The sequence below is a fragment of the Protopterus annectens genome, chromosome 9.part0 (assembly GCF_019279795.1).
Source record: "Protopterus annectens isolate FY-2018-M chromosome 9.part0, PAN1.0, whole genome shotgun sequence".
Classification (NCBI taxonomy): domain Eukaryota; kingdom Metazoa; phylum Chordata; order Ceratodontiformes; family Protopteridae; genus Protopterus; species Protopterus annectens.
In genome coordinates this window covers 1149256221-1149271740 of record NC_056743.1, presented here as the reverse complement: position 1 = coordinate 1149271740, position 15520 = coordinate 1149256221, and positions in this window count along the sequence as shown.

Sequence of the window (15520 nt, the reverse complement as noted above, 5' to 3'; positions counted from 1 at the left end):
AAAAGCTTTGGGTTTGACATAGCTTTGTGTGTTAGGCAGAGATCGCCTCTGAGTAGGCGATATGCAACGGAGTAAATCTGCAGTTTTTTGAGACGGTCTGCATAGGGCATCTCTTTGAGGCTGGTAATCCTCTTTGTGAGGTATTTCTGTGGCCTTTCTAGTTGTTGTAGATGTCTTGTGAGGTACATACCAAAAGGGGCATTGTACTCTATAATGGGTCTAATGAGTGACGAGTAGAGGGGAACAATGACCTCTTTTTTCCTGGATGAGAAACCTTTTGTGATGAGGTGTGCCACATAGAAGGATTTCCTGACTACTGTGGCAATGTGATTATCAAAGGAGAGACTACTGTCCACCTGTGTCCCAAGGTCTCTTATCACACTTTCAATGTTAAGTAGACTATCACCTATGTGGTAGTTCATGGGTACTGAGTTTTTACCAAAAGGGATGACAATGCACTTTTTGGCATTGAGCTTGAGGCCATGGTTTTGACACCAGGCATCTGTCTCAGCGAGGCCCATTTGTAGGATGTCCACATCTTTTGGAGTTTTGATTATGGCTCCTAGTTTGCAGTCATCTGCGAGCTTCCTTAGCCAATGACCTTCTGTGTTGGCCTGTACTTCAGAGAAGTAGATACCAAACAGGAGAGGACCCAGAACTGAACCCTGTGGTACTCCACTTGTCACTGGTCTGAAGTTGGATTTGGAGTCTCCTACTTTCACAGTGTGGGTTCTGTCAGTGAGCCAGTTGGCAACCCATCTTGTGACATAGGGATTTATACCTAATTTAGTGAGTTTATCTATAATTCCAGAGTAGGGAATGGTGTCGAAAGCCTTGGCAAGATCTAGATAGGCTGTGTGAACCACCTTACCCTCATCTATGGCTTTGTTCATTCATTCATATGTATATATATATATATATATATATATATATATATATATATATATATATATATATATATATATTATATCTGTCTGTACATAAACATACATATACACCTACATACCTATTTACATTTCCCATACTGTTGAATGTCCGCCGCGCATCCCCGCTGGCTTTACTTCCCTATATCCGATGGACATTATTCTGGCCATCACATAAAATTAGCAGCCCTTACATGTCTTGGACCCAGAAACAAACACGCCTTAGTCACCGGTTTGAACACTACACCATCCGTGATACATTCCGCATGGATGGTAGCTAGGATATATGACTTCGCTACAGGTATTCAACAGTACTGGCAACACGTGACAGTTGCTTGGTGTACGTATGTGTACAGACCTCTCAACCACTCAGGGACTAATTTCAACAGTAACAGAGACAAGGCAAGGACAAATCAGGGACAATCATGGACACTTTTACAATATTAGTACTATTAACTTGAAACGTGTTGACAGATTCAGAGCATATGTATTAATACTTATTTTCTGAAGTAAAAGACATCTATTATTCCTAATTATTGTCATTATTCATTCAGTGTAATTCAACACCTTTCCTCCAAAGGTCACTGGTTTTAGGGGGGATTAAGAGGCTGGCCAGTTATTGTGTGAATGCTCTGACCATTGGTAGGGTTGCCACATTTTCATATGGCCAGGATGGGATATATTTGGGACACACCAGATTTTTCAGGCCAACACATACCCACGGTCAGTACAGGGTTTAGAACTTTACTTATTTTCCTAGATGACAGCTTATTCTTGTAGCAATTTAGTTGCTTATTCTGTTTCTTATAAGATTTATGTATTTTACATACAGAAATAACTGTTTAGGCAACTGTTACATGAAATATGGTACATAATTATTTTCTACAATCACAGGACATTTGCCATTGTATTATTTTTGGTCAGGAAACACCTACCCAAACAGGGACTGTCCCTCACAAAGTGGGACAGGAGGTACCCTGCTTACATCAGTGCCTTAATCACCCTATATCCAACTGCCATTATGCGAATGTGTAAAGTATATATTCTCGATAATTCATGTGGGGAACCATGCAACATGGTCAGGTGTTTAATCCTGGGTGGTAGATTCTGCATGACCGGCTGGAGGCAGAGCAGTCTCGTGAACCACTACTGCACATACAACTTGTGTCCAGATGTCTACAGGACTGGACATCGTGTCGTGATACCAAGTCTGATGTTTACACAGGATACTTATCCCATGAGAGATATCCAAAAATTGAACAAGACAATAACCTTCAATATTTTTGGATTTACAAAAACGTGATAGGGTTTTACATGCAAGGGATATATAGTTTGCAATCCTGACACTGCCTAGGGTGAGACTGCCTACTAGATATGAGTAGTGGTCACTATGTGCAGATATGGCTGCGCCACGCTAGCAGCTGGAGTATGGCTGGATTTGGTGGATGTTCAGGAATAGGGGGGTTGTGTGCTGTGGAGGGGATGATGGGTATTCAATTATGCATCCAGGTGTGTTGTAGTTGGATGGCCCAGTTCAGTCCAGACCATTATGTGGGTATGTGCCAGTGATGTTTCTGTACATGTGTATCACACATTTTAATATCCATATCTTTGTGGGATTGTGTTCTACAGTATGGCCTGTCAGGTTGTATTGAGGATGTGTATGTTTGTTCTTTGTGTTTCTTTCTGATTCACCCACTGCTCCTTCATACACCTCCAGTTCACCTATTGTGCATCCAACACAGTCTCCCCTTTGCAAATTATTACATTACCTGCCCCCCCCACACACCCATATTACACTCACTCCATCCATACCTTCTCTGGTTGTTGGCCCATGGCACGGTCAAGGGTACACATTGCATACACTACATATCGCTGGTACCTGTATAGTTGTGAGGACTACCCTAGCATTTTTCACCTTCCACATGCTGTACATCACGCACATAGGTACATGCAAATACTTATCTTTCATGACAAGGTAGGTAGACTCGGGTAATACCCGTTCATCTTTGGCCCATTCTGACAAGGACGCCTTGGACCGTAAATGGGCAGATTTTGGGTGAATGCTCTGACCATTGGTAGGGTTGCTACCTTTTCATATGGCCATGATGGGATATATTCGGGACACACATCAGATTTTACAGGCCAACATATACCCACAGTCAGTACAATAGATAGTACTTTTGTTTTATGCCTAAATGTAAACTTATTGTTGTAGCAGTTTAGCTGCTTCTTCTGTTTCGTTTACTTGCTTATTCTATTTCTTGTAACATGTAGGTATTTTACATATGGAAATAACTATTGTATGTGGCTATTACATAAGATGTGGGACATAAATATGTCCTACGGTTGCAGGATATTTTACATTTATAATGGTTTTGGTATGGACACAACTGCCCAGAGGGGGACTGTCCCTCACAATGTGGGACAGGTGGTAACCCTGACCATTGGGCTAGACTTAGCTATTGGTGGCGCGCTAACACGATGCGTTTTGCTTCCACTTGGTATAACTATCGACACTACAATAGCATATGGGCATGGGGTTTTAAATGTCATTTGTTCAAGGGATTGGGACTCAATATTCAGCTACGTGCGTTTGTGTTTGCTTCTTATTTTTGTGTTCGCAAAACTGTCTTGCATGCTTTGCATACATTTCAGTATCCGCAGACACTGACAGGTGTGATTACTATTGAAGGCAGGCTGTAATATTCAGCATTTTAGGTTGCACATAAACAGCCGACATGTCCACACCTCCGTGCGGCGCTTCGACACACCCCATCCACTCGTCCACGTTTCCTATGCACATGGATGTGGCAGCAGCGCACCTTCATTAATATGCATATGGCGCTACTGCGCCATCTCTACACCACACAGTCTCGCAAGCCTAACGCCGTCCTTGCGCCAAGCTTCATGAATCCTGGGGTCAGTGTATACCAAGATTATACATTCCCATTATGAAGGAGGTGTGAGTCTACTTGAAATTGATTACATGAATAGATTTACAGTCATAGGACTGCATACAAATCTGCTGACCTCACAAGATCCAAAAACAATGAAAGTTTTGAAACATGAGGAGAACAAGTCTAAGACAACTTCCCTGCTTAGTTTAGCAGAAGCATATCGGTGTCAGATTTAATGGAAATCAAACCAGAAACAGATAAAAATTATGCAGCAACTGAATGTCCCAAAAAACAAAAGAAAGTATATAAGGTGAAGGATCAGATGGGAAGGCAAGAACTATGGAAAATGCATAAATATAGTTGCAAGTACAGAAAACCCCAGAAGCAACCTCATGTCAATCAGGATCTAACACAAGAATGGTTAAGGAAGGGTGAATTTAAACCAAAAGACAGAAAGTTAATATTGGCGGCCCAGGATAGTGGACTATGTACACATTGGTTTACAAAGTCCATTGAACATGCTGAAGAAACAGACAAATGCAGATGCTGTAAAACAGAATTACAAACAGTCGCACATCTTGTTGCTGGGTGTGATACACTAATAGGAGAAGGCTTGTATACTGAAAGGCATAATAATGTGGCAAGACTGTTGCATTGGGGATTGTGCCAACATTATAATAATGAAGTAGCAGTGAAGCATTGGAAATATACTCCGCAAAGAATTATAGAAAAGGATGAAGTTTTTATCACATGGAATCACCCATTACCACAAGCTCAAAAAATAGATGCAAGAAAACCAGATATAGCAGTCCATAAAAAGAAGACAAAAGTAGAATTGATCATTGAAATTGCTAGACCCAGTCATTACAGATTCTTATGTACAGAGACACACAAAGTCATAAAATACCAGGATCTGCGGGCTGAAACAAGGTCAGTGTGGAAGAAGGGTACCTAGACAGTTCCAATAGTATTAGGAGTAATGAGTCGCATAAAAAAGGATTTGCAGTCTAATTTAGATATGTTACTGATACATTTAACTCCATGTGAATTGCAGGAGGCATCAGTTCTGGGCACATTGTGGGTGCTGCAAGAGCACTTCTGGCTAACATCAAAGATTGAAACAGTACTAATTTCATAAACTTTAATCATGGTTTGATCTTGAAATGAGGTTCATTCCTGTCATGGTATTAGAAACCCAAAAGACTTGGAGAAATTAAACTGAACCAGACACTGTGGGTGCAACAGTTCCGCACTACCTCTGTCCACTGCTATACTTCTGCATGCAGCTTCTAGCCATTGCAACACCATCCCTCTGCAAGGACATATCTATCCCTTATACTGCAGGGCTACATGATATACCTGGCCAATGTCCGTGGCATCAAAGAGCCACCAGAATACTGATGGATATGATCCCTGACTTCCTGCAACCTGTTTGCATGGCTACTGTATCCTCCTCTTATAACATGTACATCTATTGCAGTGTCACTTTGACTTGTTATTGTGCCCTTCTCCACTTGTACAAATTATGATGATGACTTTGCTTTACCATATAGGCCAGAAGGGTGGGCAAGGCAATCTCTGCTGCACAGGGAGGCGAGTTAATGCACTTCAACACATATCCTGTGTGTATTAATGCATATACTAACTCTGTTCCATAGCTATGGACCAGACACCACTTCTTTGCCAGTGCTGCAATGAATTGCTACTTCCTTTGCCTGCATGGTGTATATCTGCAGCTGGATCCTCTGGTGATTCATTGCCTGACTCCTCCTCCATTGCTACTGCCACAGTTCTATGAGGCAACACTGCAATGCTCCCATGTTGTAGCTACACGCATGCTACCACATTGAGCAATATGACACATGCCATGAATAATTTAACTGCAGGTTTTAGTACATATTACTTAGTGCCATCAAATGTATCCAGGCAATGCAAGTACACCTTTAAAAGCCTAAAAACATGTTTGATGATATTCAATGTTTGCAACATTGTGATGTTGTATGCAGTCTGTGCCATGTTTTAGGGACTTTGAATGGGGGGCTTGTCAGGCATAGTTCCACAGCATATCCTATATTGCCTGCAAAGCACAACAGTAGACATAGTTAAAAGTGGCCTCCTGCCTGCATCCATGGAAACAGGATATCCAGGACACTAAAGCTGGCAGTGTGGACCTACCAAACAGATGACCTTGTGAAAATTCACCCTGTATAAACACCAGTTGAGACTGCACGCATGTCATATGTGGGGATCATGGAAGCTACCTGGATGGTGCACAGACACTCTGTATAGTGTGATGTGCACTGCACACCATCTAACAGTTGCTTTAGTGGAAGTTCTTCCAGCTGATATATTGGATGCCATGTGGAATGTGTAGGGCCCTGATGGCAATGTGGGTACAATCAATGGCTCACACGACCTCAGGAAAATAGGCCATGTCATTGAATGTCCTCATGGTGGCAGTTGTGTCTTCTGATGTAATTGGAAATTATATCTGTTCCTTGATAAGCTGTAACATTATGTCAAGCAACTGTCATAGGAATCATAAAGCTGATATCTTTGAAACTCCTACCATTTCCACGCTGTATCCTAAGTCTTCCTAAATGGATGTGTTTCTTAAATAAAAGTTATTGAAAGGTTTACCCAGTTACCCCGTAAACAGATGTGGAAGTATGGGAGGAAGACTAAAGTTTGTCTAAACACTAGGTAAGAACTTTTTTAGACATTCTGATTATAGTTTATGGAAGTATAGTGGGTACAATCCAGCTTTTTAAATATATTGCCAAATTTATGTTCATTAGAAGATTTGGATTTACAAGCTAATAATGACTTATGTGACTTTCTGCAAGTGTCTATAGTTCACTTTAACATTGTTTAAGGTAGTTTAAATATTGAAACATATGGTGAGGATTAGGTACATAAGAATGTAAATTAAGTATCGGCTAAATATGATAAAATATCAACTATTTAATAAACAATAACTTGTAACAAATTCATAACATGAAGGGATTTTTTAATATCTAAATTATGATAAATGTAGGAGGCAGATGTATGCATTTAGCAGGTTTTAAGTCTGTGATAGAGACAAATATTTAACATTTGTATTTAAAGATGCACAATATATGTAAACATGAAATACTAAACAAGATGAATGAAAATTCCCATCAAAGTGAGATGGACTGATAATGATCTGTATGAAAACATAAACTTGGGTAATGGCTAGAATATGTTGACATATTAAGTAATCTATTACACATAAGTTTGGAAAAGTAGTACAAGTTATGAACTGATAAAAGCACCATACAAAAATATAACTGAGTTATTTCCAGAATATGGAAAAGTATAAACCATGTTAGTGAATAATAACTAGGAACAGTAATACAACTTCAGGGAGTTTCTCTACTTTCCTTTCCTTATTTTAATGTTAAAAGACATTAAAAATAAGGTTATGTATGTAAGTTGCAGGAAATAATAAAGTTTTGCAATGTAGCACACATATTTAATTTTTTATAGAGAACAGAATGAAATGTTACAGTATTGAATTTTGTGTACAATGAACTGCAGAGTAAATCATCTCAAATGTAAATATGCAAGGTGAAAGCCGGATACAGAGACAAAAATATAAATAATGGGTGGATTATTATTTTGACAATTACTAGCTAAATATTATGGTGCACATATGAACTGCTGAGAATTGAATAAAAGCATTGTGTTCTGAAGACAGAAAAAGTGCCTTCCTTTATTTTTTAAGTGCTTAGGTATAAAGAGTGGAATTAACATTTCACAGTGGGCGTACCCTTTATTTTTTAAGTACTTAAGTATAAAGAGTGGAATTAACATGTCCCAGTGGGCATACTACAATGTATAGAGTCTGATTATGCAGAATTAAGTGGTTGAGGTTGGGTCAATGTTTAACTGTTGAATAACATTTCCAATGAACAGCTAAACATTGAGCACTAACCATTGAATGCTCATTCAGTGAACATTCATTTCAGCAAATGGGAACGTAACTAGTTGGCCAACACATCCCCATCTGCCCTTTTCCCCAATGTATGCGGTCTGGGAGTTGGTATATATAGTTAGGGGGTGTGGGGGAGAAGCCCCCCTCCAGGGTAGATTTGAAATGCAGCTTTTTGAGAGATGGGGAAGTGTTAGGTAACTAGTTTCTTTTCCTGTTGAAAAAATGAACGTTCACTGAATGAACATTTGATAGTTAGGGTTTGTGGTTTAGCCATTCGATGGAAATATTATTCAATGGTTAGACATAGAGCCATGACTCAGACTGATATAGAATGTAAAACATAATTGTTTAGTGTATTACCTACTTCCTCTAGACAATGGTACAGTACTTGATTCCTTCTACCGCCTTTTGCCTACTGTGTGACTCTCACCAAGTCACTTAACCAGATTGCGCCCTTAAGTCACCCCTGAAAAGTTAACAAATGCAAGAGAAATAGAAATTATGGTGTCAAGTCAAGACAATGTGATATGTTATTTAGATGTTGTCCTCTTGACATAGCTCTCAGTTGGCAAACCGATAAGAGATATAATAGATTCAGATACTAGTTCATATGATATAAAACTGGATGTAGAAATTAACGTGTGGAAAAAGATTATATTTTAAGAGCTTAGTGAAATATTAGAAAAATTCCAGTACAACACTGTCATGGGGATATGGTGGGTATGGGTTCATGTTCACTACAGAATGTCTCTGAAATAAGTTTAAGAAGCACAGTGTTACAATAAGCGATAGAGAACAGTAAGAGACTATGCATACTGATTCTGATATAATGGTGTAAACTGACATTAAATTTATGAGGCACATAGAGGCATCTACAAATACTGAAACTGGGGTGGCTGTAAAGATGTTTGATTGGTCAAATAATGGTAACCATTTGAATGGCCTAGACACAATGCAGATTCCCAAAATGTGGAGACTGAATGGCCAAAAATCCAGAGGTAAATATACTAAATCTGTGATTCCCATTTCTCAGAATATTCCCTTTTCTCTGAGGTATGGTGATCATGGAGCTTGCATATGTAAGCATGGGGGATGGGCAAATCATGTCCCCCAAATTAGGAGGTACAGAGGCACTTTCCACCTTGTAAAAAATAAGTTTAAAGAAGAAAAGAAATGTTGAAAATTCACTTTTCTCTTGTATTTTCCAACTTTTTCAGCATTTTGGGACTCAACATTGCCAGTTCTTACATTTCACCAAATAAGGAAAAATATATTAAAAGGAAAATAAGGAGGTGTATGATTTTTACATGCTTCATCTCCATAAGAGGTGTAATAAAGATGTTTATAGGTATATGTCCTGGTAATTACAGCATTATGTTATTATAGTGAAAGCATGTTGAGACAACATGAATGCATTAATATTTGTAGCCATGGTGGTGCAGCAGTAGCGTTGTCGCCTCACCGCAAGAGGCTCTCCTGTGCGATTCTCAGCTGGAGCGCCTTCTGTGTGGAGTCTGCATGTCCTCCCAGCAGTTGAGTGGCATTTGAAAGACATGCGTAGGGCATGCCTTCGTTGAAGATTGGGTGTCAAGCTGGCACCTCGGCACCGTAAAAATCTACTGCCAATCATTAGCGGTCCAGAGTTCTGCTGTGGCGACCCCTAACCGGGAAAAGCCGATAGAAGAACAACAATATTCAAAACAAATGAAAGTACATGTAATGTGACATAATGTTGAATGAAGTACTGATTTTACTGAAGTATAAATAACATATATAATGGTAATATTTTTGCTTAATTAAAATGGCTAGACTTGTTCTCATTCAATTTTCAAGACATTTTACTTAGGCAGTAACCTGTGGAGTGCCCTGAATTATTTTTTTTTAAATATTGAACCAGTCTTTATTAAACCAGCATTAACCGGCTCATACAGTTTCATAGACAATGGGCCAGATTCACAGAGGCTTCCACAGAGTCTAAGAGTAGAGTAAGACTCCAGACCGCCAAAATGTCTGCCAAGCGATCCAGGAACAGCCGGAAGGGGTGTGCATGAGAGCTGTTAAAACTACTCTTGCACGGACAGTGTTAGGTTATGCAAATTACCTCATTTGCTGCTGAAAGCTATGCAAATGAGGTAAATTTGCAATCCAGGAAACACTAACCTGTCCGAGTAAGAGTAGTGTTATTTGTAGAAATGTACTCCGTTGATAAGGGAGTACCATTCTGCAAATAGCAAAATGGAGCTATGACAGCTCCAAATAAAGGATGCATCCAGATGAGGAAGCATGCCAATGGCCAAATATAAGGCCATTACCATTTTTATACGTTGCAAAATAATAAAAAATATTCTTCCCCCGATCTCTGATGTTTAAGCATAGCGCAGCACCGTGCAAATGTGCGGCGCTCTAAAAACCTGAAAAAAAAAATAAAAGTAAAAAGTAGGCATTTTATTAAAAATATTCTTCTGCCATGCAGGTGAATGGTAGGCTGTAGACAACATGGCTACTGAGTAGTGGTTGCTAATGGGGGAAGATCAGGCTGAGAGATGTAACCAAGCATTAGTAGGCAATCCTATGCAAAGGAGGATAAGGATAGTGAATCCCAATTTTCCCTGCCATGTGAACCATGTCCCTAGAGTGTAAGAGTAGGATTAGGGGAGTAACAGAGTAGAAAATAGGTGACATCATAAGTGGTATGTATCAAAGACTGTAAGCTTATTGGAGCAGAGTGGCATGTGTTTGCTGTGAGTTACTCAGGACTGGAAGAGGCATGTCTACATTTGTCTTAACTGAAACCCAGAAACCGAAGGTGTACGCTGTGGATATCACCAAAGTTTCTTGCAAAGCTGCTTACACTGTGTGTGCGCATATGCGTGCCTGTAAACCCGTCTAAGCCTGTGTGCGCGTGTGTGCACCCGTGTAAGTCTGTCTAAGCCTGTGTGCATAAATGTGCACCCGCCTAAGCCTGTGTAAGCTTGTGTAAGCCTGTGTGCGCACATGTGCACTCGTGTGCACGTGTTTGCACTTGTTTGCATGGCGCTGCCCCCTGTGGAAACAGAAAGGGAAAAGGAAGGAAAAGAAGTAGTAGGAAGTTAACCAAGGAGAACTAGCAGAGCTGCCAGGTGAAATCAATCAGAATCAGCCAATTACACAGGCAGTACACTAGCCCAGCCCAGCACTTAAAACTCTGCAAACAACATTCCCCCATGTTTTTCCCAGAAACACTGCAACACTGCAGTCTACAAAGAGAAGTGAAAACTTAAAAAGCTTAACTGAGAAAAAAAATGTTAGGGGCTGCCATTGCTATTATAAGGCAACATGTGCAAGATGCTGAGGGTGGTGCCATTGCGAATGCTGCTGAGCAACCCACAGTGAGGAGATGGAGAAGAGTGTACAGACCCAGGGTAACCTACCAGGGCTACATGAGCTGGAGATAGTGGAGCACTATAGAGTGGACAGAGACCTCCTGCAGCAAATTGTTGAGCTGTGCAGGCCACGCCTCACACGCAGAACCAACAGAGGGGAACCCATCCCAGTGGAAACCAAGGTATGTGTTGGCCTAAGAATACTAGCAACATGTACCTTCCAGAGACCAACTGGTGATATGATGGGGATTTCACAGGCATCAGCATCCAGGGTACTGCACTGGTTCCCGAATGCCATGTCAGCACATGTTGGTGATCATGTATATTTCCTCAATTCCCATGAGGTATTGGCCAGCAATATGCGTCTCTTCCAGCAAATAGCAGAATACCCTGAGGTAGAGGGTGCAATTGACTGCATGCACATGCACATCAAAGCACCAGCCGGTGAGCACGGTAGGGCCTACATCAACCGCAAGGGCTTCCACTCCATCAACTGCCAGGTTGTGTGCGATGCCCAGGGCATAATACTGAATGTGTGTGCTGGCTGCCCTGGAAGCTACCACGATTCCCATATCTGGCATCTGATGCAGCTGTACCAGACATTTGTCAATGGGGACATCCCTGACGGTCACCTAGTGGGGAATGTTGGATACGTATTGGAGCCGTGGCTGATGACACCCATCAGAAATGCACACACACCTGAACAAGAACTCCATAATGAGGCACACACACAAACACAAAATGTAATCGAGTGTGTGTCTGGGATGCTCAAGTCATGGTTCCAGTGCCTGGACACATCTGGTGGAGCCTTGCAGTACTCACAAACTACATGTACCCAAATTGTCATGGTATGTGCCATGCTACACAATATGATCCTGTGAAAACAGCTGCAGCAGGAACAGCATGGGGCAGGGCCAAACAGCCCCCCACCATTGCCAAGGCCTGCACAGGCACAGCGTGACTCAGAGGAGGAACAACCTGAGCCTGCCCCAGTAGGCAGAAGAAGGCATGCCCAGTATGCCTTGGCCTTGGCAAAGAGACAACGCATAGCACATACACTGGCTCAGTAGGAATCCTGGAAATTATACCTCTCATTGACTCACACATAAAATAAAAGGGATGCGTAACTTGACACTACCTGTTTCCAAACATGTATAGGGAGTATAGTATGTGCATCCAAAATAGGCAGCCCTGCAGCACCACCTGAGGCATGATTGCCATGTTTTAAGCAATATAAAGCAGTGCTAAGCAGCTTTTACCATTATTTAGTATATGTAAACAAAATTGCCTGTGCTAACTAGCACAATGTTGGGCAACGTTGAGCAATGTTGAGCAATGTTGGGCAAGGTCGGACAAAGTTGAGCAAAGTCAGGTAAATATGCTCATATTTGCTTTAATGTTCCTTAAGCAGTCTGGTCTGCCCAGCATGAAAATAAAAAGCAGGGACAGAGCTTGAACCCGGGATACTGTGCCCTATAGTCACAGTACTGAACCACTAAGCCATGATAGCATTTCAGTGGCACAGACACAGCAGGACAATTGTACACTAATGCAAACACAAAGAAATGCTGTATCATGCCCCTAAAGAGGCATATGGGTAACCTCCCCCACAGGCCTATGCAGACAGAGAACATCAGGCCAGGCGGTGTGATGTGGGTTGTGTAGGCTATGAAGTCACAATCTAATATACGTGACATTGGACGCTAAGATCTGTAGTACAGTAGTATGCCTCAAGCCAGTACGATAGGCAATAGTACAGACTAAAATGGTGTACTGTACATAGCAGTGCAGGCATAGCAAATGTGTATAAGTGTCAGATGAAACCCTCATCCTATGTACACCCACAGTAACAATCCAGGTGTACCCCAGGTAGAAATGTACAAAGAATAGCTGTCCCCCCATGTGTAGAAATGTTGATAAGTCTATGCAAAGTGTCTCATGGAAGCCATGCAGCCACAGCATGATCCCTGTTGATCTATGACACAAAGGTGAGCCCTGCTGTAAAAATACAACTTGATTTTCCAGACACATATAGTATAAATGTCTATACCGGGTGTGCTCACACACTCCAACAAATGTAGTGGATTTCATTCAGCATCACAATGAAAGGTCATACTGGGCATGCTCACACACTTAAATAAATGAAGCAAATGTCAGGCAACAACATACTGAAAGGTCATACTGGGCATGCTCACACACTTAGGCTAAATACAGATGTGATAATAAGGGATCTATGGACAAAAGTGGATAGTCAACTCTACTTCCAGAAACACATTCACAAAGTGGTCAGAAAATCATGCTATGTGTTCCCACAAACTGCCAAGGTCTGTGCATGTAGGTCAAAGGAGGTTCCCACTACTCAGCAGTCATCAGACCCATCAGAAAGTACCACAACACACTTGCGATGAATCTGACTAGGCACATTCAGCAGCCAGAAAGACCACTGAAGTACCTTAACAAGAGGATTACTGGCCTCAAATAGTGGCCCCATGCAACAAGACTGACTGTAACCCAGTCTGTAGTCTGTTGCATACTGTCTACTCAGGAGATCTCTGCCCAACAGACAGGTCCATGTCATGGCTACACTCAGATCTGTTCTGAGTTACAGCTCAATGGCACTAAATATACAGACCCAACTGATATTGCCAACAACCTGGCAAATAGGATCAGTGTTAACTTTACCCCCCTCTCACCCATGAAAGAGCACATCTCTATAATGGAAGACTGCAAAGTTGCTGTCATCACAGCTGCACAGGTAAAAAACACTCTCCAAAGCCAGTATCACAGCAGCCATGGGACCAGATAACTTCCCAGGCTGTGTTCTACACAAACCACAGAATGAACAGGCACCATGCTGATGTACCATGTGCAGTCATAGCCTCACCACATGCTTTGTTAAAAACTCTGTAGCCAAGAACTACAACATAGGTGGTAGTATACTTAACACTGAAAATGTGACAAGAGACCTTGGGTCACAGGTGGACAGTGGACACAACTGTGATAATCACATTCCCACAGTAGTCAGGAAACCCTCCTATGTGGCACACCTCATCACAAAATGTGTCTCATGCAGAATAGAAGAGGACATTGTTCCCCTCTACTCATCACTCACTAGAAATATAATAGAGTACAACAACACTTTTGCTATGTACCTCACAAGACAACTACAACAACTGGAAAGCCTGCAGCAATACCTCACAAACAGCATTAGCAGCCTGAAATACATGCCATACACAGACCATCTCAAAATGCTCCATCCGTACTCCCTTGCATATCGCCTACTCAGAGGTGTTCACTGCCTAACATACAAAGCTGTGTCAAACACAGAGCTGTTGGACATGCTCCATGTAAAACACTCACAATCCCTCTGACCTTTGGACCCATAACCACGAGTGAAATACAAAAGGAAGGGGTGTACCCATTTACCTTATGGATACCCACACCTTCAGGTTAGTGGCACAGCATGAGGCCTTGGAGACCATGCAAGTGCAACTAACATTGGGCAAAGCTGCTCATCAGACTGCAGCCTGCTACAGATCACCTACCTTGTCTCAGGAACCTCACTCAGTATTCCTGAGAACAGTGGAAAATATAAAGGTCCTATCAAACACCATTATATGAGGAGATTACAACTACCCAAACATTGAGTGGGAGAATTACTCATGTACAATGTACTTTGCCCAATATTTCCTAGAGTTTAAAAACTCTAACACCCTGGAACAGCTGGTCACCATGCCCACTAGAGGTGACAACATACTGGACATAATCATCACCAAAATGGGGTACCAGTGTTCCACAACAGAGATAAACCCCTGTCTGGTAATATCAGATAATAAAGTAATCACACTGGACATCCACATCCCTCCCCACCCCCACCCAGTCAATGAAGCCACTGTGAAGACATTTTTAAAAACAAACTGCACACTTCCCAAGACCAAAGTGGAACGTTCCAAAGACATCTTGCTATAGGATAATGGTATACAATCTGCCAAATCATTTACAAGTGCATCCTATGAGCATCTACAGGGATGCATGGAATGAGACATCACAAATAAAACCAAGATGCACTCCTCCAAAAATAAGACAACAATCAGGTGGTCATTGCCCATAAATAAGCTAGACAACAAAAGGAGGAAAGGAACACATGATAGAGCCAACTGCACTAAAGGAAAGGCATCACTGATCATTATTAGGAAGAAACAATGATTGCTCATAAAATAATCCAAGGACAGTTTCTAAAGACAAATAGCCAAGGAATGTAAGAATAACAACCACAAAGCCTTTGGTAGCTATACCAGACATGTAGGTGTCAACTTCCAAATATGCTGTCAGCTACTGAAAAATGGCAAGAAATACACGGAACCAACTTTCATAGAC